At 42.9% G+C, this 21,415-nt stretch overlaps 1 protein-coding gene across 1 annotated transcript in view; it reads right to left on the bottom strand.

Annotated features, from left to right (window-relative positions):
* LOC142560631 (uncharacterized) overlaps nt 1-21,415 on the bottom strand; it is a 223,655-nt gene that overhangs the window by 186,881 nt on the left and 15,359 nt on the right. Inside the window, exons 5-7 of the mRNA XM_075672856.1 lie at nt 20,398-20,436; nt 16,870-16,908; nt 576-614 (exon numbers count right to left, since the gene is read on the bottom strand). The gene's annotated coding sequence lies outside the window, so the exon portion shown is untranslated. The remainder of the gene's footprint in view (nt 1-575; nt 615-16,869; nt 16,909-20,397; nt 20,437-21,415) is intronic.

Genomic DNA, 21,415 nt, shown 5'->3' with positions numbered 1-21,415 from the left:
TTCCAATGTTTGTACACGGGGTGACAATATTTAGGTTTTACAGAATATAAAACATCACCTGTTGCGGATAACATATTTTAGTCCTTGAGCTGGATTTTTCAGAGAGGCGGACGTTACTTAAACGAGAAATTGAAAGACATATTCACCAAAGTAAGAAATATTCACTAATTAATATCTTAATGAATTACCTCAGGGCGCATATGGCAATTTACGAATTGAAACCGGTGAATTTGAAAGGCGTATCCACGGAATGAATTTCCAGAACGACACCAGTTTTGTATCTTATACTACTAGCACAATCCTATTCGTACATTTACATAAATTGACTGTAAAATATGCCCTCTGCGCTTGACTGCTAGGTTATACAAGTTCACATGCAGCACATGCGTTCCTTACGAAGATATTCCCGATGCCATGATTAAGGCCAGATTTCCTCTGTATACAAAACAGAAAGGCTTATTTCTGTCATGCCTAACCAGGATCCAATTTTCAATTATTATGGTAACATCTCCGTCCGGCCATAGCATAAGCTCATGAATTTTACACAATGAGAAAGACATAATTTCACAACTTACGCCTTCAGAGGATGGAGCCGGGGATGTTGGTGCTGCAGGCTATCGATAGAGTGGAAGAATAAAAAATTATTTTTCATGCGCGATAAACATTTGCAGCATTTAACAAGCACGTTCAGCTGCTCGCATGCGTCTGTGATTTATCAGAAAACAATACCACCTTACCCAAACAGTTATTGAACTACTCAGTGTGTACAAATTTACAATGTGATACACACGCAGTGATACGCCAACGGTATATTAAACAAGCTAGGCCACTTACCGGAAATCTCCAAAACATAAGTCCGACATTATCAAGGCTGGCCTATTCCTTTATTCACGGAGGAAAAGCTAATTAGTGAGCAAAATTTCAATGCAACACCGTCTAGTCATTTCAAGCTACCAAATAAGACCGATCCCCGGTGAATGTAAAAAAAATTCAAGTTATGTACAGACACAGCGGTCCCTTACGATAAGTCGATCATATTAGGATATACCATACTAGGATCATAAAAGTCACTTATTCATCTAGACCTATTTTCTTCCGTTTTGCCGTGTTTTCTGTATTAATATGACAACGGATTGCTGAAGTAGTCATACCCATATTTTGATCTCAGTGATTAAGGGTCTTCCGCTTGTCTAAGTTTTTTCTTGTGTGGCCTGTTCTGGCGGCGAAGGAGACAAAAAGAGAACAAAAGACTAAATTGCCTCGAAATTCGTGTCATCAATTGGTTTCGTAGAGATGGAAACTGATCGCATGCGATGAATTATGGCGAGGCAAAAACCCATTGTCAGCAAAACACCATCATGAATCGACCACTGGAATCACGCTAAACAAGACTTGAGGGTAACCTACAAAACGCGCATACCTAAGCCAGGAACAGACGTTGAATCGCATATAAACAATTGTTTTTTGACAACCTCATTGCCAACAAGGCATCTACATATAGTTCTAGAAGTTACATGAAGGTAAATTAAATTCTGGTGTTTTACGTACCAACACTACGAACTGATTAAGAGGCACGCCGTTTTGGGTGACTCTAGATTAAATTCGACCACCTGGGGTTCTTTAACGCGCGCTGTTACGATCGGCCAGGAGCTGAAGTGTCCTTCCAGCCTCTTCTTCCCTACTGTATGACGAAGCGCTTCGCAAAGCTAACAATACGTCCCATAGTCCCCACCAGCCGGGACACCTTGGCGAGAGGGCTTTTCGAAGAAAATGTGATTGATTGGATGTCACTCGGCCACCGACCACGGCACTGGGAGCAAGAAACTCCTGGCGAAGGACCTGCTACGCCGCTTCCTCGCGGCCAGTGCTACCCGCGAAGACCGTCCTACAGCGACCAACCACGTCGGCGTGCGATTGAATTGGGATTGTGGTCAGGGGGGATGTGTAAAGGAAAGATTCGTATGACCAAGTGGCGCGAATAACAACGACCTTGGCTACAGAGGCAGCGGGAGTCTGCCTACCTAACTTGGTGCAAGAAAATGGCTAATTTGTCCAAAAAATAAACGTTCTTTCGCCCGATATTTCGCGGCGCGCGCAGCCAAACCGTCCCTCATTTCGCATCAAGCCCGCATTGAAACATGGCCGCCGCGGCCGTGATTTGATCCCTCGAACTCGTGCTTAGCAGCACATCGCCAAAGCCACTAAGCAAATACGACGGTTAATGTTCACATCAATGTTAGTGTTAACATAAAATGTAGGTACAATTGCTTCCATTCTTTCGGGCAAGTTGATGTAGTTCTTCAAGACCCGCAAACGTGGTGGCATTTGGCATTGCTTCTCAAGCGCACCATCTGGAACAGCAAATCCTCTTCAGCACTTAATTCTCAATACTCTGTCTAAATGTACAAATAGATGAAAAAAGAAAATAGAGCAAAATGTCGCGAAACAATGGTATTCGGCGACTTGCGCAAAAGTGGAGACGAACATATTACAGGGCTGAATTTTGAAAGCTAATTGCAGTACACAAAGTCTTATGTTTCTCTTGGCTGCTGAATTTCACCTATTTCATATGAGCATGCAATATGATACTTTAGGGTACTCACCGATGAATGTTCAGTGCCTCCCGTTCCAGGCTGCAGAGTGATAAGCAAGAAATTGTAATTTCGAACATGGCGACGTTTCTTCAGTATTGATTTGACGTACTTTTTATGTGAGTACGGTTCATTAATACTACACTTTTTCTTAGGAAAGCCGCAGTTTTTATATCAGTTCAGTTGAGTAAGATTTTCAGCGAAATATTTTATGGAAACGCTACAGAGAAATACTGAAGTCAGTAAAGATTAGACAAATAAGTAAGATTTCTTCTTCCCTCTCTGCAATGGGCGAATGGGCACAGTGGGCGTCTCCCTATACTTCGGGCACCCTAAACCCTCGTTATAACGAAGTGGTCTGTACGCTAAAGTCACTTTCTTAAATGCGGTAGCTTCTGGAAAGTGCAACGTCATAAAAGTCATAGCAACGCCGCAAGTATGCTGCAGCTGCGCTGAAGCTCGTACGGCTTGTAATCAAACAAAGTGGCAAGCGAAAGTGACAAAATGTCAGTGACGAAATGTCTTTCACCTGTCATCACCTGATGCGGTTTGACCTAATGACCTGCCACAGCGTGGTCGCGTGACCTTCCCAGTGATGTTTGCTTTCGACAGGTTAGTCGGATGAAACGAATCGTGTGTGCCACACAGCGCGATGACTCTGACGGTCCACAGTCACTTCCGCAAGGGAGATGCCATGTGTTCTGAAGCCCGATAACTCCAAATATTCATCCAATCGCATGGGAACGCGAAAGACCTTTGCCACTAGTGGAAATGTACCGGCGTAAGGGGGTGACGTCATTTAAGGTCAGCGTTTGACCGCTTACTAACGCTGGAGATAAACATTACTCTCTATGGAGCTTCGCCTAAGGAGCTTGACACACTGAGCTGCCTTCTTATTACCCATTTCATCAAGCAGGCCTAGATTCATTATTGATGTTGCTTTTCTTTCTATTCTTTGTACTAAGCGGTGCCTGATGCTACTGCACTTCTAATTATGCAACATAAAGTGCATATGATACTGTCGCCCCGCTCCCCTCATAAGAAGAACGTTGAATAAAGCCACATTTCGAAAATAATCATTTTGCTTATTGAATGTTTACTATAGTTCTAGCAGCTAAATGAGTTGCATATGCATTTTGCTTACCTTGAGAGACTGGTGTTTCTTGCTACAGGAAAGACAGGCTTCAGGAAGCTAATGAACTGTCGCGCATAAATCTTATGTATAATAATAATACCGAATGTGACGCGAATAGAAACCTAAGAGTGCTGAAGACACATGCGTTTGCTACAATATGTGAGCATAAGCAAGTACAAATTTTAATTTTCGTCAAAACTTACCGTTACGGGTGTCGCTGGTCCTGGGGTTTCCGTTTTAGGCTATTCAAGAAATATTTAAAAAAAATGCTTTTGGTATGTAATGATTGTAAAATATGTCACTTACTTCAGACGCAAAAAAAAGATACAATTAAAAAAAGCAATATTTTTGTCTGGCATTCCAGATTGTAGCTCCACCTTGCAAACACCTGCCCAATAGCTGTTTGCATAACTGCGCGAGGATGCCACAAGCGCATAAACAGACAAGTTATTGTACTTACTAAAATCCTTCACGCGTTTTCTAAAGGGTAGATATATTCTGTAGAAATGTTCGGGGCAAAAATTGACAGCGCGTCCTCCTTTCTGTACAGAGGCGTTCGCGCTACGCCATTCATTATAAACAGTACGTTGATTTGTGATCTTATATATTCAGTCGTATTTTCAAGTAGACAATGGTCAGTTAATAAAGTCAGCTGGATGTTGAAACTGATATTCTCCTACCAAAGCCTTCTTCAGAATAGTTTGCTGAGCATTCGCTGAGTGAATTAACATCATCTTCCTTCTGGAGAGAAGAAATGAGAGCTATTTGCTGGCTTAGATGTACTTGACGACTATAATTACCAAGGCTCCGGGACGAGATAATATCGAAGAACAGAGCAACGCAATGCGTCATCAGCGATCACGACCCATCGCGTGACAAGAGGCCGCACCACTTTTACCACACACCCATACTCAGTAAACCTTGGCGTCGGTGTTTACCAGTTGGACATACGGTTGGTCCTAGAGGGGATGGACGTATACAGGACCTGTATCGAACAAAGTTGTACTTTCTTGTTATCACCGATTTCATGCATCGCCAAATTATCGCATCCATCTTGTGATTGTCTTAACAACATAATGTACGTCACCAGTTCAGTAACTGATGCCGGTACTTCCTTCTTTCACGCCAGCATCTGGTCACTGGATCTACACTCAACATTGGGGTTTGTGTTTCGCTATGTAAAAACTGAAAAAAAGTGATTTTTTTTTACCTGTCTGCATAGCTTTATTTGCAGTTCAGTGGTATACTACTCTCTTTCTTTTTTTGGAAATTTGAAAGCCCCGCGAATAATAGTTTTCACAAAAAGGGCATTTTGAAAAAATCAAGACAAAAAGAAAGCAGGAAATAAATTAAATGCGTTTCTTTTTCAGATTTTAAGTTTACAGAGAACCCGACAATAATAGGTATCATATGAAAAATCGAATGACCAGAGTTCTGCTCCTCTGATTCCAATGAGCCCGTGCCACTTTTAAATGTCTCCCCCAGCTTAATGTTAGTTAAGCGTTTCTCCATGAATGAAGAGATGCGAATTAAACAATTGCTTGCAAGTTTCATCATACACGATCACGTTACAGTACAGAACCTCTCTAGGTAGCAAGCTAGACCACCACTCACCGCTCTGGTGCTTCCAACCTCAGTGGTTCCTGTTTCTGGCTATCGAGATAAGACATTATTTGGTTAGTAAGCACACTTTTTTTTCTGTCGTTAGTGTTGAATATGTCAGTATTACGCAATAGCTCCGCACAAATCCTTCATAATCGGGAAAAAGAAAGCTCAATAGACTTCCCTTCTACGCACTACAAACTGAATAAAAACAGTGAATAATCAATTTGAATAAATTGTGCCTTATGTCAGCCGCTTTGCTGTTGTCTGTCAGACTGCTGTATATTTTTCTAGCAATATGTTCCACACCTTCACGCATTACTTTATGTGTAAATATATTCAGTGTACACAGGGTGTCCCACTAACTTAAGCCAGAGGTTAAAAGTATGCACATGCCACGTAGCTGGACAGAACAAAGATAATGTTGTTTGCCATCACTTGGAGATACTCAATTTTCTTTCACTCCGCCTAATTAGATAATTAGTGTTAATTAGGTATACAACTTCTCAAATGTTATAATTCGATGAAAAGTGCCAATGAGAAACTTGTAGAGCGACATGAAAAACCCCCGATACAGCGTTCTGTCACTCAATACGTCCTACATAAAAGTGTTTTTCCGAGCGTGAAAGAAGCCTGCAAATGCACGCGAAATCGGCGCCCGAGTGGCCGCTCGAGACACTTTTCATCGAATTATAACATTTGAGAAGTTGTATACCTAATTAACACTAATTATCTAATTAGGCGGAGTGAAAAAAATGTTTGAGTATCTCCAAGTGATGGCAAACAACATTACCTTTGCTCTGACCATCTACGTGGCATTTGCATATTCTTAAACTCTGGGTAATATTAGCTGGGACACCCTGTTTATGCTAATAGTGAGACAGCTGCGCCTATATTTCTTCGTTTCAAGATACATCGTGCAGTAGTAAAAGTGATTTTCATACACGTTGCTGTTAGACACTGGACCACTGTAAATTCCTTGTTCATTTCACTACAAGAGATCTGGTACGATGCTGTTAACTTTGACGCACATCAATACCTTTTCGGTGTCGCTGTCTGTACGCCTCTTATCCACAGTTTGTTCAGCTGACGAAGGCAAACACTTCAAGCACACTCTGAAAGACTTAACTGCTTTATGTGCATAAATATTGAATTTGAACTGCTACATGCGTTATTATTCTTGTTGTGGTAGATAGTTAATGAGTTGCAGCTTACAGCGATGGCCAAAATTCTGTAAGCCAGGAAGCAGATATACCCGGTCATAATCGAATGTCCCAAGATATTGTTAGAGATAGTGAGAATTACATGACTACTTGTGCCGTATATTACATCATGATGACATCAGCATTCAGCGATTAGGCTTACTTTTTCTTTCCCCTCGTCACTGTAAATATGACTTCTGGCAAATCCCTACATTTCAGCATGCAAATATATTGCACATGTAATTTAAATAGCGTGTTAATTTCCTAACTCAGGGAACTTGTCGAAAGAGAACAGTTTACAGAGGAGATAAATCAACATTCCTTGTGTTGTCTCCTCCCGGACTTTTTTTTATTTTTTGATTTTCACAAATCGGAAAACAGTTTGGAGACTGTGCAAATTCACATCGCTTTTGTTATGTTAGTTTTGCAGTGCTAGTTTATTACGAATTAATTTACTCCTCTATGACTGAAAATCAAACGCAACATGAAATGTCCATATTGATGTCTGCAGAACAATTCCAAGTCAAGGCCTTGGTTGGATAGTCCCATTAGAAGCAATTCAGGCAGTTCGTTCGTTTTGTTAATTCCACATAAATATGCAACGTTTAAAAAAAGTGGTTTCTCAACATGGCACTCACCGTTTCTTCACTTGGAATTTTAGTACTTCTAGGTCCTGGCTAATGGACAAGAGATAACAGAGCTTGTACAGGCTGCAGGTTGCCAAGTACAGGCAATTGATAAAACAGAACTAAAATACCTTAAGTTGGGATTTCAGAACAATTCGAACACCACTTCAAATGTGAGACAAAATTTTTCCAGGTTTGTGCTTTCACTTTTACTGAAGCTACCAACAGCAATATAACATATCAGGGTGCTAAAAAAATAGATACCCACGAATTCTTTTTTGCTAAGTCTAGCAGCTTCATTGTGTCATACTAGGCTGCCTGAACTTAATGAACATTTAATCCGTGTCTGTTCTTGGGCATTGTGTCAGGGGATCACGACATGAATGCAACACTGCAGCTATAACTGCGTGCTTTAGGGAATTCACTTTTCGTGGAAAAAAACAGATAAACGCTGTCAACGAATCCTGAAACAGGCTACGTAAGCGTTATTCATATTTAAAATTGCCCGTTGGTCAGGCATCAAAATGAGGTGGTTCTATAATTTAGAAATATCAATTCTACTATGGCCAGTTTACAGATATTATTTCTTCTTTAGTGCAGCCAACTCTTGCACTGTCGGGGTTATTAGGCCTTGGCTGTAAGATGTATTAATATATTTCTGCTATCCTGAAACGCAGTGTACATGTGACGATCAATAAATTTCTTGTCTTGAGCTTGTTCACAGCTGGCGCCGAATGAGAGTCTTAGTTCGTCCCTTGCTACCGTAACATAGCCATCAGCTCTAACTTCTGAAGTTTCTCATTACGAACGCTTGCTCACGGCCAACGAAAGCAAAGTACTTACCCTTCTCGAGCTCGTTTCATAAGGAGTTTCGCTGCCAAGCTGTGAAGCAAAGCGTTGTTATGAGCTGATAATTCCCTACAAACTGCAGTATATATATATATATTTTTAAATAGTGCATGATCAACTGATTTTACAGATAACTGGCCAAGGGACGTCTCAGTAAGCCACTAATAATATACAGAAATTATTTTTTGCCCCGACTTATAAATGATATACAGTCCCCAAAGCGGCTAAGGCGTCCCTACTACCGTAAAAAAGAATTTATGTGGGCTTACGGCAGTTGAACAAGTGCCGAACCTTTTTTACATCACGCGTCAAAGTTTATTGGTGTTCGTTTAGTGAATTTTCGCAAAGCGGCGAGGTCAAAGGAAGCGAAGCTCTGTGATGAATAAAGGGGCACGATTGGGATGAACGCTCCCGTCCCTATTAGAGGAAATTTGATGCAATGCATAGCGATGGAATGCGCTAACTTAATGAAAAACACTCCCTAAGCCAGAGCTGCAACTAACAGTGTTTACATTATCATGGTCGTGGCAAAGACGTTTTGAATCGATAAATACGTGTTTTCAACACGCTGGGGGAGTTTTTTTTATATATAATAGGATGTACGCTACTTGGTAAGGACCATATCGCTCCAGCTTTGTGCGCAATGTACCCCGTGAGTCTATGTCAATTACGGCCTTGATAAAAGCAATGACATTATCGGGAAGATATTGAAACAAAGAACAGAGGCCTAATAAAAGGTATATCAGGCTGGAGCCATGGGTCAAATTAACCTCACATTTTTTTGTTAGGGTAATGAATGCTTTTCTTGGCATCGATTGCCTGGCTGCTCTTCGCCGCCTCAAAAAGGCAAATAGATGACCGACAGCAAAACCCTTCCCCTCGTCTTCTCGCTATCTCAACAAACACCCAACCGACTTTTTCACAATTCAACTTCACTCACCTCAACTTATGCAACTCGCTGTAGGTAGAGATCAGTATATGTAACAACGCTTCCAAGGTAAGTAGTTATGGATCTGACGAATACAGTCTATGTCGTTTATACAGGCATCTTTTATTTTATTTTATATTATTTTGTTTTGTTTAGACATACTGCTGTCTGCATACAAGACATAGCAGGGGGTGGGTCCATACAAAACTCCGAAGATACAAGAGCACGTTTGGAGAATATAAAAGGTTAATCGATCACACAAAAGCAGCAAAACAGCTTCACAGAATGCACATCAAAGTTAAGAGAAATAATAAACACTGACAAAATATATTTCTTTTTTTTCATTTCTGCAGAAAATTGTTACGTGGGTAGTCGTCTAATGGATCGATCAAGCTTGTTCCACAGTTCAATTGTTCACGGAAGGAAAGAAAATTTAAATGGTTCAGTTGCAGCCTAAGCGGGACAATGCTCATCGAATCAGTGCACTTGGTGCTGCGCAGAGAGCTGGTGACGAAAGATTAATATGGCGACTAATTTACATAATAATGACTATCAGGAATAGCAGTTTGATTCACTCTACATCGAAGAATACGCCGACCGCAATAAAAGTTGTCGCGCGTGCTCCTGCTTGCGCCTGACCCTGTATGAAAAGGTTGTGTTATACAACTCATCCGAATCCGCGCACAAATCAGATAAGGTGCAATCAGTGGAAAACTTGGCGTGCCAATGCTTGAACCCTCGCTGCTTTCAGGTCCAAACTATAAAAAAATTAATGAGCTCAAATATTTCCCCATTTATTCCAAGCTAATGGAGCTGACAGGATACATATATACGTGTAGCGTAGCTAAAATGTAAAGATGCCCTCAACAAAAATTTATTTAGTGTTGTATTTTGTGTCTCCGTGATAGGCTACTGCACATAAATAGAGGGTTTCGAACTATCTTGTTATGAAGCTTCCTTAACGGCATGTTTTAGATCTCAAGACATTTTCTCCCGCGACCGAGATTCAACAATTTTTACAGTGTTATGACCTATATTATATTTCATAACGTACACATATCGCTAACAATGCATATCTTTGTAAGTTCTAGCATCTCCATATTATGTTGAACATACCAGCGCTAATAGCTACGCATCTGGCCTAAGCAGTTGCCTTCTAAAAAATAGTTTCTTGAGAAAACGGTCAAAGCCTATGCGAGGCTTCAAATAGCTACTGAGCAAAAGTGAGCCTTGTAGGAAGGACAATCGGATAAAATTTTAAGGTGCATGGAATTGTTGATAAAATAGACAAAGCGCTATACCCAAGTGGTGGAGCGTATTGAACAGAGAAACGCTTGGAACTAAACAAGCAAGATAAATAACAAACACATTCCGTGCGAAGGCTATATCATGCTCCTGTTGGTCCTTTTGCGTCATTTTTTTCTGGATTGAGCGTAAACACGTTATGCAAATGCAAATATATAAGAGCAACCTAAGTGCATTCACGAAGTGCGAATTATCTCTTTATAACGTAAGCGTTCATGTGCCGCCACAACAAGCGCTTTAAGTTAACCACACTAAGATTGCGTTTCAGATACTTTACTGTCATATTTATCTACCGAAAGAAAAGCAAGATAATCCGAAGAGCAAGGTGCATGAAGATAGACCGAAGAGCAAGGTGCATTCAACGACTTGCGGCAACGTCTCCAGACACCTCCAGTGCTTGCTCACTTTTATGAGACCGCTCCTACATTGCTCCACACTTATGCCAGCAATGTTGGCTTGGGAGCTGTTCTTGTGCAGTGGCAAGAGGACACAGAAAGAGTGCTTGCCTATGCAAGTAGAACACTCTCACGTACAGAGGCTAATTACTCCACAACTGAGAAAGAACGCCTCGCCGTGGCATGGGCGGTTATGAAATTTCGCCCATATTTGTATGGCCGCCACTTCACCGTTATCAGCGACCACCATTTACTATGTTGGTTGACAAACCTTAAAGATCCTTCTAGGGGACTGGCGCGTTGGAGCCTAAGGCTGCAAGAGTTTGACATGACTATCACGTACAAGTCGGCGAAACGACATACGGATGCTGACTGCTTATCTCGATCGCCAATAGAGTCACCTGCTCCGCCCGAAGAAGAAGACTCAGCTTTTCTTTGTGTTATGGATACATCCGCCATCGCGCAACAACAACGGGAGGACCCTGAGTTGCTTGAACTAATTAATTACTTGGAGGGAAGATCTGCGAAATCACCTAGAGTTTTCACAAGAGGACTGTTGTCGTTTTGTTTACGGGCCAAGGTCCTTTACAAAAAAAAACTTTTCTTCGACCGGGTCCCCCTATCTGCTTGTCATTCCTGCAGCTCTTCGCACGGAAGTACTTCAAGCTTGTCACAACGAGGTGACTTCTGGTCACTTAGGCTACACGCGAACATTGGCCAGAGTGCAGCAAAGGTACTACTGGCCGAGACTTACCACCGCCGTGAAACATCACGTTCGCACTTGTCTCGACTGCCAGAGGCGCAAGTCGCCTCCGACGAAACCAGCCGGCCTCCTACAACCCGTCCAGGTCCCTCGAAGACCATTTGATCTAATCGGAATGGATATTTTGGGCCCACTTCCTACTTCTACTGCAGGCAATCGCTTTGTTATCGTTGCAACCGACTATCTCACACGTTATGCTGAAATAAAGGCAATCCAGAGCAGCACAGCAGCCGAGGTAGCGCGCTTTTTCATTGAGCATGCGGTGTTGCGACACGGAGCGCCAACCGTCGTAATAACCGACCGAGGAACCGCATTTACGGCTGCACTTTTAGATCACGTCTTGCTACTAAGTGGAACGGCCCATCGAAAGTCCACCGCCTACCATCGACAAACCAATGGGTTAACAGAGCGCTTAAACAAAACAATTGAAGACATGCTCTCCATGTACGTGGATGCTGATCATAAAAATTGGGACGACATCCTACCTTACATCACCTTCGCATATAACACGGCGAAACAAGAGACGACGCGCATGACTCCGTTCTCACTTGTTCACGGACGTAATGTACGAACGATGCTGGATGCGATGCTTCCGCACGACTTTGACGACACTAATACGGAAGCCGATGTATTTACGCAACGCGCAGAAGAAGCTCGGCAGCTCGCGCGCTTGCGGATCTGCCAGCAGCAAGACTGCGACGCAGGCCGCTACGATCTTCACCGTAGAATAGTTACCTATGAAGTCGGCGACAGAGTGTGGGTTTGGACGCCGATACGGAAACGAGGCCTCTCCGAGAAACTGTTAAGGCGATACTTCGGACCATACCGGGTATTGCAGCGCCTCAGTGATGTCACCTACGAGGTCGTTCCTGATAATCCCAACTGTACGCGGCGCCGCACACACCGTCCTGAACTTGTGCACGTTGTGCGCATGAAGCCGTATGTGAGCGAATCACTATGCTAGCGGCCTTTACTTTCCGCAAGTGACATTTCTTGTTTAGCATCGGGACGATGCTCTCGTAGGGAGGGACAAATGACGCGTGTATTCTATGCAGACGACGACGACGATGGGAGCACTAACGGACTCCGCCTACAGTGGGTCAGAGTGAGATTGGTTGATGACGAAGAAGACGTGTCGCTGCGCTGTTTGTTTTTGAACAGATTGTCCTGTTGTTCGTGAAGAACGTCTCCCTGTGTTCTGTCCGCGTTGCATCGCGACAATATATATATATATATATATATATATATATATATATATATATATATATATATATATATATATATATATATATATATATATATATATATATATATATATATATATATATATATGTGTGTGTGTGTGTGTGTGTGTGTGTGTGTGTGTGTGTGTGTGTGTGTTCTTCGTTTCAATTGAAATTTAGTTGAGAGTTAGCGCTCGTTCTGTCTGCTTCCATTCTGTGTCCGTGTACCTTCGCGCTACAAACCAAGATCACGTTACGGTACCAACATGCCCAAGTTCCTATCCACTCGCAGAATCTTTGATTGCGCATTCGCAGTGCACTCAAATAAACAAATTTCATTGCCGTATCACATTTTTATTATAGTTATTAAGGAAGAAAGGAAGGAAAAAGTGGAGAAGGAAAGGCAGGGAGGTTAACCAGTTTAGCTCAACCGGTTTGCTACCCTACACATGGGAGTGGGATGGGACGGATGAACGATGAGGAGGAGAGAGAGAGAGAAAGAGTGCACATAGCTCAACACACACATCGTCAGTAGCGCCGTCACTCATCGTCACACATCGTCACTCTTGCGCGGTACGTGACATCACTATCACAGCCGCTTGTCCAAGCCCGTCTCTTTCAAAAACCGAAGTCGTTCCTTCCTCGCCTTCAGCTGCGACGTCTTCTGTCGGCGACATGTGAAAATCGTTTGAATTGAGAATGGTCTATTGTCAATGTGCGCTAGAACGGACGGCAGGGACTGTCTGAACATTATATTCGGGACAGTCGCACAGAATGTGTTCTAGCGTCTCTTCGCAAAGACAGGCATTGCAGAGAGCGTTGTCGGCCATTCCAATGCGAAATGAATAAGATTTCGTGAATGCCACCCCTAGCCATAAGCGGTAGAGCAGAGTGGCCTCCCTTCCGCAGAGTCCAGTCGGCATGCAGAGATGCATCAAAGAGGTCAGGTGGTATTGACGATTGCTCCGGTTTGTCAGGCTGCTTGGTGTGCACCATAGAGAGAGCGTGATCTCCTGTGCAAGCACTCGAAGTCTGCTGGCTTCCTCGGACCGTGAAAATGGTACGGCCTCGTCCTGTGTGTCTTCAAGAGCTGCCCGAGCGGCATTATCGGCGTCTTCGTTTCCGATGACGCCGCAGTGACTTGGCAGCCACTGAAACGTCACGTGGTGTCCTTTCTCATGTGATGTATGTAGTAGGCATCTAATATCGAATACGCGCTGTTCGTATGGCCCGCGACGCAGAGCTGATAGCACAAATTGTAGGGCTGCCCTTGAATCAGTGAAAATTGAACATTGTCGAGGTGGTTCCCGATTGACGAAAGAAAGTGCAGCGCGAAGAGCAGCTAGTTCCGCATATGTCGATTTCATTGGGTGGTCAATCCTAAAGCTGATCGTAATAGCTATTGCTGGGGCAACCACAGCACCAGAGGAACACTGGATATTCGTGGAACCATTAGTATAAATGTGTTCACTGTCCGCGTACCTCTCGTGCACAAGAAGCTGAGGCAGTTGCTTCGGCACAGGCGACGACAGCTCAGACTATTTACCGATGCCTAGCACGCTGAGATGTACTGTGGGGCTGATAAGACACCAGGGGGTATCGATGGTTTAGATGCAGCGGTGAAGCCCGAGGGAAGTTTGTCGTTCTACTTGACGATAGTTTTAGAGAATGATAGTTCAGGAGAGTAAGGCCATAGTTGTAGGCGATGCTTTCTAATCTTCGTCCTCTTGCAATTGTCCTTGTACTTCCGCATGCTGGATGGTGTGCATTGAAATCACCTATGATTACCCATGGGGCGGGACAAACACTCAAGATATCCGCTAATCTTTTATTACAAAAATTGCTTGAAGGCGATATATACACGCCTATGAGAGTAAACAATAGCTTGTTCTTGTTAATTGCGATGCATATATATTGATTGTCGTCGTCGGGTGCCATTTGTTTCAAAACATGGGTAAGTTCATGACGAACAAAAAGGATGATTTTGCTGCATGCACCATTTATAGAAGACGTGATAACTTCGTCCCCTGACAGTCTGATTGGTTTCGACAAGTTGGGTTCACAAATGAAGGTGAGTGGAAACACATTGGTGTACACAAACTGACTAAAATCTGAAAGACGTGATTTTAGCCCTCTGGCGTTCCACTGAACAACGGACGCTGCCCTGACTTCATTTCGGAAGGATGTGTATGGGTAGCCATCTTTATAGTTGAGGGATTCAAGCACTGGGCTTAAGGCGCCGAGCCCTTTAAGTGCGCTTCAAGCAGACGTTGTCCCCATATTCACTAAAATTGATCGGATGACTTCCATGAGGGAACGTAGCACCGAGATGACTTTTGTTTTAGGTGAATCATCCTTGGCCGACGGCTCCGGTGGGGCCACGACCTTCTGTGGTTCCTTAGCAAGGTAGCGGCTCGGTAGCGTAGGTCGTTCCTCTAAAGAAGCAGTCTTATCTGTTTCCTTCGTGCAAGTGGTGGGCCAAGTCGCGGTGCGACTAAGTGGTGCCGCAGTGGAGTGGGTACTATGACTTCGCGCATAGAAGACGTACGATGGTGCCGACGTCGACGCCGACGCCGGAATACTTCGGCTGCCTCCCTGTGGGCCGAATTGTCTCTCGCCATTGACTTGAGATCCGCGCGCTCCTTCTTGATGCGGGGACAGTCTTTCGACGAGGCCGCGCGAGGGCCGCTACAGTTGGCGCACTTCAGAACCCTGGCACCGCAGGTCTCTTCTGCATGAGGTTCAGCGCAAAGGGGACACAGCAGCGAGTTGGTACACACGCCCTTGACGTGTCCTAGCCTGAAGCACTGATGGCATTGAAGCGGCTTCTGGATGAATGGTCGAACCGGATGTCGGAAATGTCCGACTTTAACGTGGTATAGTATACAATCCCCCTTCAAAATTACTTTTACGCAGCGCGTATTCCCAAGGCGACGCACTTGCGTAATGATCGTGCCCTCGTTTCCAGGCTTGATGAGGCTAGGTAGGACATCATTGGGAACGGCAATGTCAATGTCGTAAATTACACCCGCTATGGATGTGTCATCGATCCGCATAAAAGGGCGCATATTGATTCCGCCGAGCTCCGTGATTTCTTGAAGTTGTCCAAGCGCACTCGCGCTGTACACGTCTATGGCGAGTATATTCTCGCGTGAATTTATTCTGATGTTCTCAATTTGATCCGGCACCACACATTCCAGAAAAATGAATCGGGCTTGCCTGTTCTGCAATCGTAGTTTGCTTGACGGTTCTTCCGGCATAAAAATGATGACGTGTGGCCAGCGCGCAGGCCACACGTCACGCAAACACACGTTTGTGTTTGCACAAAACACAAGGTACTGTTGTCCTACAGTAGAGGAAAACACTCGTTTACTAAACATGTACCAGGTGCTTCTCTAAACCTCGGCACACGGTTCAAACGGTTTATTTGGCTGCGTAAGCCGTAGCTAAATGAAATCTACCACCCATTGTTTGCCCTCGTGCGGCACGGCTCATGGTGCTTTTATATCCTACGTAATTAATTAATTAAGTTACATTATGCACGTTCGAGACAATCAGGTTTCGTTGCGTTGCAGAAGAGGTTCAGAAACAACCAATCCAGTTTTTTGGTGGCATCGTAAATACTGCGCGTTTCATTTTTCGGGCGCGAAGAAAGCCCGCGAAGTATCAAATAAATCGCTTCCTCTTTGACGCTATCATGTTTCGAGCGTAGGTAGCGCACGCCCGAACCATGGCGAATTCATCAGTTAACGATCCAAGCATCGGCCTCACCGCTTCCACGGTGGCCCACATGGAGGACCCACTCCAGCCTATAATAAGCGATAACCAAGCCAGCAGCCCACCACGTGCTTCGGTCGCACGGAACGCGGTTGAAAGCGCTGTAATACGATAGAGCATGGTGGAAAAAAAATGCGCCAAACAGGATCTAGATTGCCTTAAAAAAGCTGGATCGGTTGTTTGGGAACACCGTGTACAACCGACCGAGACGCACTTGGCCTAAAGGGCGTAATAAAAATTTTCTCATAATTGTCCCTGGTTAAGTAACTGATTTGGCTGAATAAATAATTTTAAAAATTCGGCTAAAAGAGGCACATGAAGGCAAACAATATCTCCCTGATTTCACCCATCTGCGGTTTGCCGCTCTTTCCTTTAAATCATTGACTGGAATTACGCAAAATGCACGTTATAATCATACTTAAGCACATGTGTTAGCAATCTTTAAAGGAAAGAATAACTGTTCCAGAACTCACTTCTGTAGGACTCGGAGGCTCGGTGCTTCCTGCTCCAGGCTAACAAGAGAGAAGATTATTAAGCATATTTTTACATTATTGCAATACAGCTCTTATATACGAATCATGAGATAGAATCCACTTATATGCAAGTACACATATCGCCCAATGAATAGGTTGCTTTATTCAGTTTATATTTTGCAGAAATATCAGTGTAGTGCGGTACATATTAGTTGAAAACTGTTCATAAAGAGACAACTACATGTGTAGACTCAAACCAGAGCATTCAATATCTTGAGATTCAGTAGGTGCTGTGCGCTTCTGAATCTTGGCAAAATCGAATAGAACATCATGCGCGCAAGAAATCAAAGCTAATATTTGAGTAAATAACGATATTTTTGTTTTATGTAATTACCTTAACACATGTTGCAAATTTCCAATTCGAGCTAGCGTTGAATGAAGGGTAGTGAAAACGCCTACCAAAAACAAAATGGGTCAACAAACTCCGCGACATTTCGGCCTAAAGTCTTTAACGTGTCCTTTTGCGCTTGCGTTTTCACTGTTTCTTTCGTTCAACATGCTTCACAAGATGTCGTAAAACTATTGATCTCATGGAGCCCGTGAGCGCGCAAAGCCTGTCGACGTCAAAATTATTTCCGAGGCTTGCGCAAGCTTTGAAAATGCTATTCGATAAACTGTGGGAAGAAACGCATTGATGTATTGCAGATATAATTGCGTTTCTGTGCCTTAGGAGGTGTTTTGCTGAACAAGTAATGCTTACAACCGCGAAGTTGGCCTCATTTTTGATGGTGCTTATCTGTTAAGTGAACCTATAGTTTCCGTTTAAGCCGATGTACCTTAAAAACATGGCTACTATTCTGAAAATGCAACTTGCGGTCAAACCTAAAGGTACGGAGTCTTTTTCTTTGCCATACATTTGCAAACGTCTGCTACCAAGAAAGTTAATTATTTCCGTTTCTTGTGCAAGCAATATTTGATTAATGTAGCTGAAGAGGTAACATTGTGATATCTGCCACAGGTGGCTATGTATAAATTCTTAAATATTAAAAAATCGATCAACATTTCAAATGAAGGGACGGATAGGTCGGCTAGTTGGTAATGCATTATAATAAGAACTTAGAACACTAAAAACACAAAGGATGTAGAAAAGAAAACATACACCTAATGCGCACAGTGTGTGCATTTTCCTTACAAGCGCTATGTTGAATCGAGAAGTTGCGTTGGTAGTTCTCGTTTATGTGCGCATTCAGCACAAGACCGCAACAGGTCTTGACTTGCCAGTTGCAATAGGATACTTGTAATATCCTTTTTCACGCATTGGGCCCTTTTTCACGAGTTTGCACAAATATCTGCCGAAATTGGCAACTTCGTACCACGGCGGGCTCACAAAAAGGAATAGAATCCGAAACGAAAGTAAAAAAGAAGAGGCTTACGAAATGCGGCCCCTTAGTTATCTGTTTGATACTTTATGAGCATTTCGGCATTCCCATAAAGCCAGGAGTGTGGCTGGTCATCGGCCACGTATAAGCAAATCGCCTAGGATCAGCTGAATTCGTTGTGGGTAGAATAGTTGTGCCACATACGTGACAGACTTTTCTTTGAACCCTCGAAGGTGCATGTGTTAAAGTTGAGGCACAGGGGCCATGCGCACCCACATAGCGTACGGCAGAAGTAATAATAATGCCTGCTGGCGAATGTTTTACATGGTGACCGTCAGCCCGAACAATAGAAAAACGGAGGAAGTAGAACCGTGGCGAATTTCCTTTTCTATCTTTGGCGCCGTTTTCTATTCAATCGTAATCGCTTCCTTGTCTCGATAAATGCCAACGTATATATTTCCATGTAAATATCGCGTACTATATACTCGCCACTTGGATCAGATGCCCGAGTTGTCAGAAGGTGGAAACTTGAAAAGGTCGCGAGTGCGGCTAAAGAATAAGAAATAGGACGTTTGTAGACACCGTGAAGATGATTTACCGTGCTTCCTGATGGCGCTTAAGGACTGCTCTTTGTGACCAAAAAATTATTGGTTATATATGCAAGTAACAACTAGCCGTATAAAAGTTAAACAAGACTGCCATCTGATTTAAAAGGAAACGCAATATGTCTAGGGAAACACAACAGATAACTTAAATAAGAAAATAGGTACTAAATAAGAAGCAAACTCGGTCACCCTTCCGGCAAAAGGAGATCATTGGTTAGTTGCTTATTCCTCAGCACGATAACACCAGGCTGTCGTAGATGGTTTACGAAATAGTGAGGATCAAAACTAGTGGATAAAGAAAGACAGTACACAAATTCTTAGAATCATGTACAAACGCGTGTGCATTCTTTGACTCGGCTGCTCCTTCGCCTTTACTTACTTATTTAGCTGGTTTATGAATGTTTACTCGTCTCTACCAATCGTATACAATTACACTATTATAACAAGTAGATGTGTTAAGTAATTACCCATTTATTTTGCAATCATATGGTATCAAGTGAGTCGTAGCACCGTCACAACCGCTTTTCTTTTTTGTTCCCACACCATAGCTTTCTTTTTTTATTTTTTGCTACGCTGACATGGCGACGGTGACATAAACAGTGTTTTTTTTTTCTCTGACGCTAATTATGATCCACTATCACATTATTATAGCGATTAGATGCGTTAATTTCCTTTTTTCGTTTCTGTTACGACCTCCGCAAGCGATAGCGACGCAACCATTTTTATTTACTCGTCTTTCTTTCATCTCCTATGAAACTATTATAATAGCGTAATTGTAGGTGTAATAGCTGTGGAACTGGCGTTATGGCATGCAGATATGCGTGTGCTTTCATATTACAATAAATAGCTAATGTGAAACTGTTGTGAAACGGTTTTCTACACTATTTTACATAGTAATTCTAGGTCCTGCATTTTTCCTCATCTCCCAGCTTTAGGACGCATTTCGGTAAAAACGTATACAACCGTTTGCGAGCACTTGCATAAAGTTGTATTTAATTAATGAAGTGAATATGACAATAATTTGTTCGATCTGGGCTAACATCAGCATTCCTTCAGCGACTGCTATTTCTTTCACTTCGCGAACCAGGTGCACTACTAGCCATGTGCAAGGAAAGAAGTAAACAACGTCATGTGACTGATTTGGAGGGCGCATAAAGTGCGCCACTTGCACATGCAAGCAAATGTATAAATAAATAAATAAATAAATAAATAAATAAATAAATAAATAAATAAATAAATAAACGTTCGGCTGGACACTTTCCGTGCCTTCCGGTGGTACTTTTGGTGTACTCTTCGTGCCCTAAAATTACCCGGCAAAACATGCAGAAACTTCAATGGGACGCAATTGTTGATGAATGAATTTTCAAATTATCGTTATAGTATTCCACGACCTTGAGATAGTTATTGTGAGGACTTACAGTTCACAGTACTTCTTTCTGTGCTAACTAGCGCCAACGTTCATTTATAATTGCCTGGCATTTATGAATACTCAACCATTTAGGCTTGCATCACTTAAAGGTAAGAACGCTCAACCTGGAGCTTACCTTGCGAGTACCCCCATGATCGGTCGTTCCAGTTCCGGGCTGTCAAGAAAATGTACCAGAATGGAATCTTTAATGTCATCACGCAAAGTCCTTCAAGACAACGTCTGCAGTCAGCACGTGGAAGAGCGTCAATTTTCATTCCATCGGCAGTCTTTATAGTATCATGGACCAGAGAGACAAAACAATGGTTGTTTTATAAGGATTTCATTATCGAAATTTTAATTACTTCGTTCCGTCCTTCGTAGCCTGAATGAGTTATTGTGATTGAAAGTCCACAGGCCGTTCTGCAACTTTCGTATTATTCTTTTGCTTACGTCATTGTGGCAAACGCTGATTTATTTTTAACCTCAACAATCATTAGATTATTGCAAACGTGAACTATTTATTTCCGTTCAGGCTGCTGTGGCTGCTCGCTAATATGCATTGCACCTAAGCACACTGGCTATTTCTCGCTACGTACATGGTTGTAGTAAAATGGGTCTGGCAATATAAGTACAGTATTAGTACTAGTAGTATAAGTACAGCAAGTATTGTATCATTCATACAATAATCTGCAATATTATTCACTGAACGGTGCAGGCTAACGTTGATGATATTCAGTCCGCATCCGCGTACAATATAGTGCCCGAGAGACAGTAGACCAAGCGCATGAACACCGATGGGAATCACTGGGAATGCTTATTCAGCATGAACTAAGGACTATCACAGTATTAATGCGCGCAATACGAATTGACATCTCACTTCTTAGAAAACGCGTGTGGGTGAACTACTCAGCTACAGAAAAAGGAACCACCGGCATTTCCAACACTCGCGTGTGTGCACAATCTCTCAATCAAACCACAGCGCACCGCCGCGTTGCTTTATCTCGTCGGTAAGAAACTTTGGGGTATCTCTCTCTCTCTCTCTTGCTCTCTCGCTCTCTCTTTAACTTACTTCCCCTTCCAGCGGCATACCAATGTCTCTATTCACATCAAACTCGTTCTCCACGTACGAAGCCAGATTTTCGGCAGCGAAGACC

Source organism: Dermacentor variabilis, chromosome 10, assembly GCF_050947875.1.
Source record: "Dermacentor variabilis isolate Ectoservices chromosome 10, ASM5094787v1, whole genome shotgun sequence".
NCBI lineage: Eukaryota > Metazoa > Arthropoda > Arachnida > Ixodida > Ixodidae > Dermacentor > Dermacentor variabilis.
This window is presented reverse-complemented; position numbering and strand designations above follow the sequence as displayed.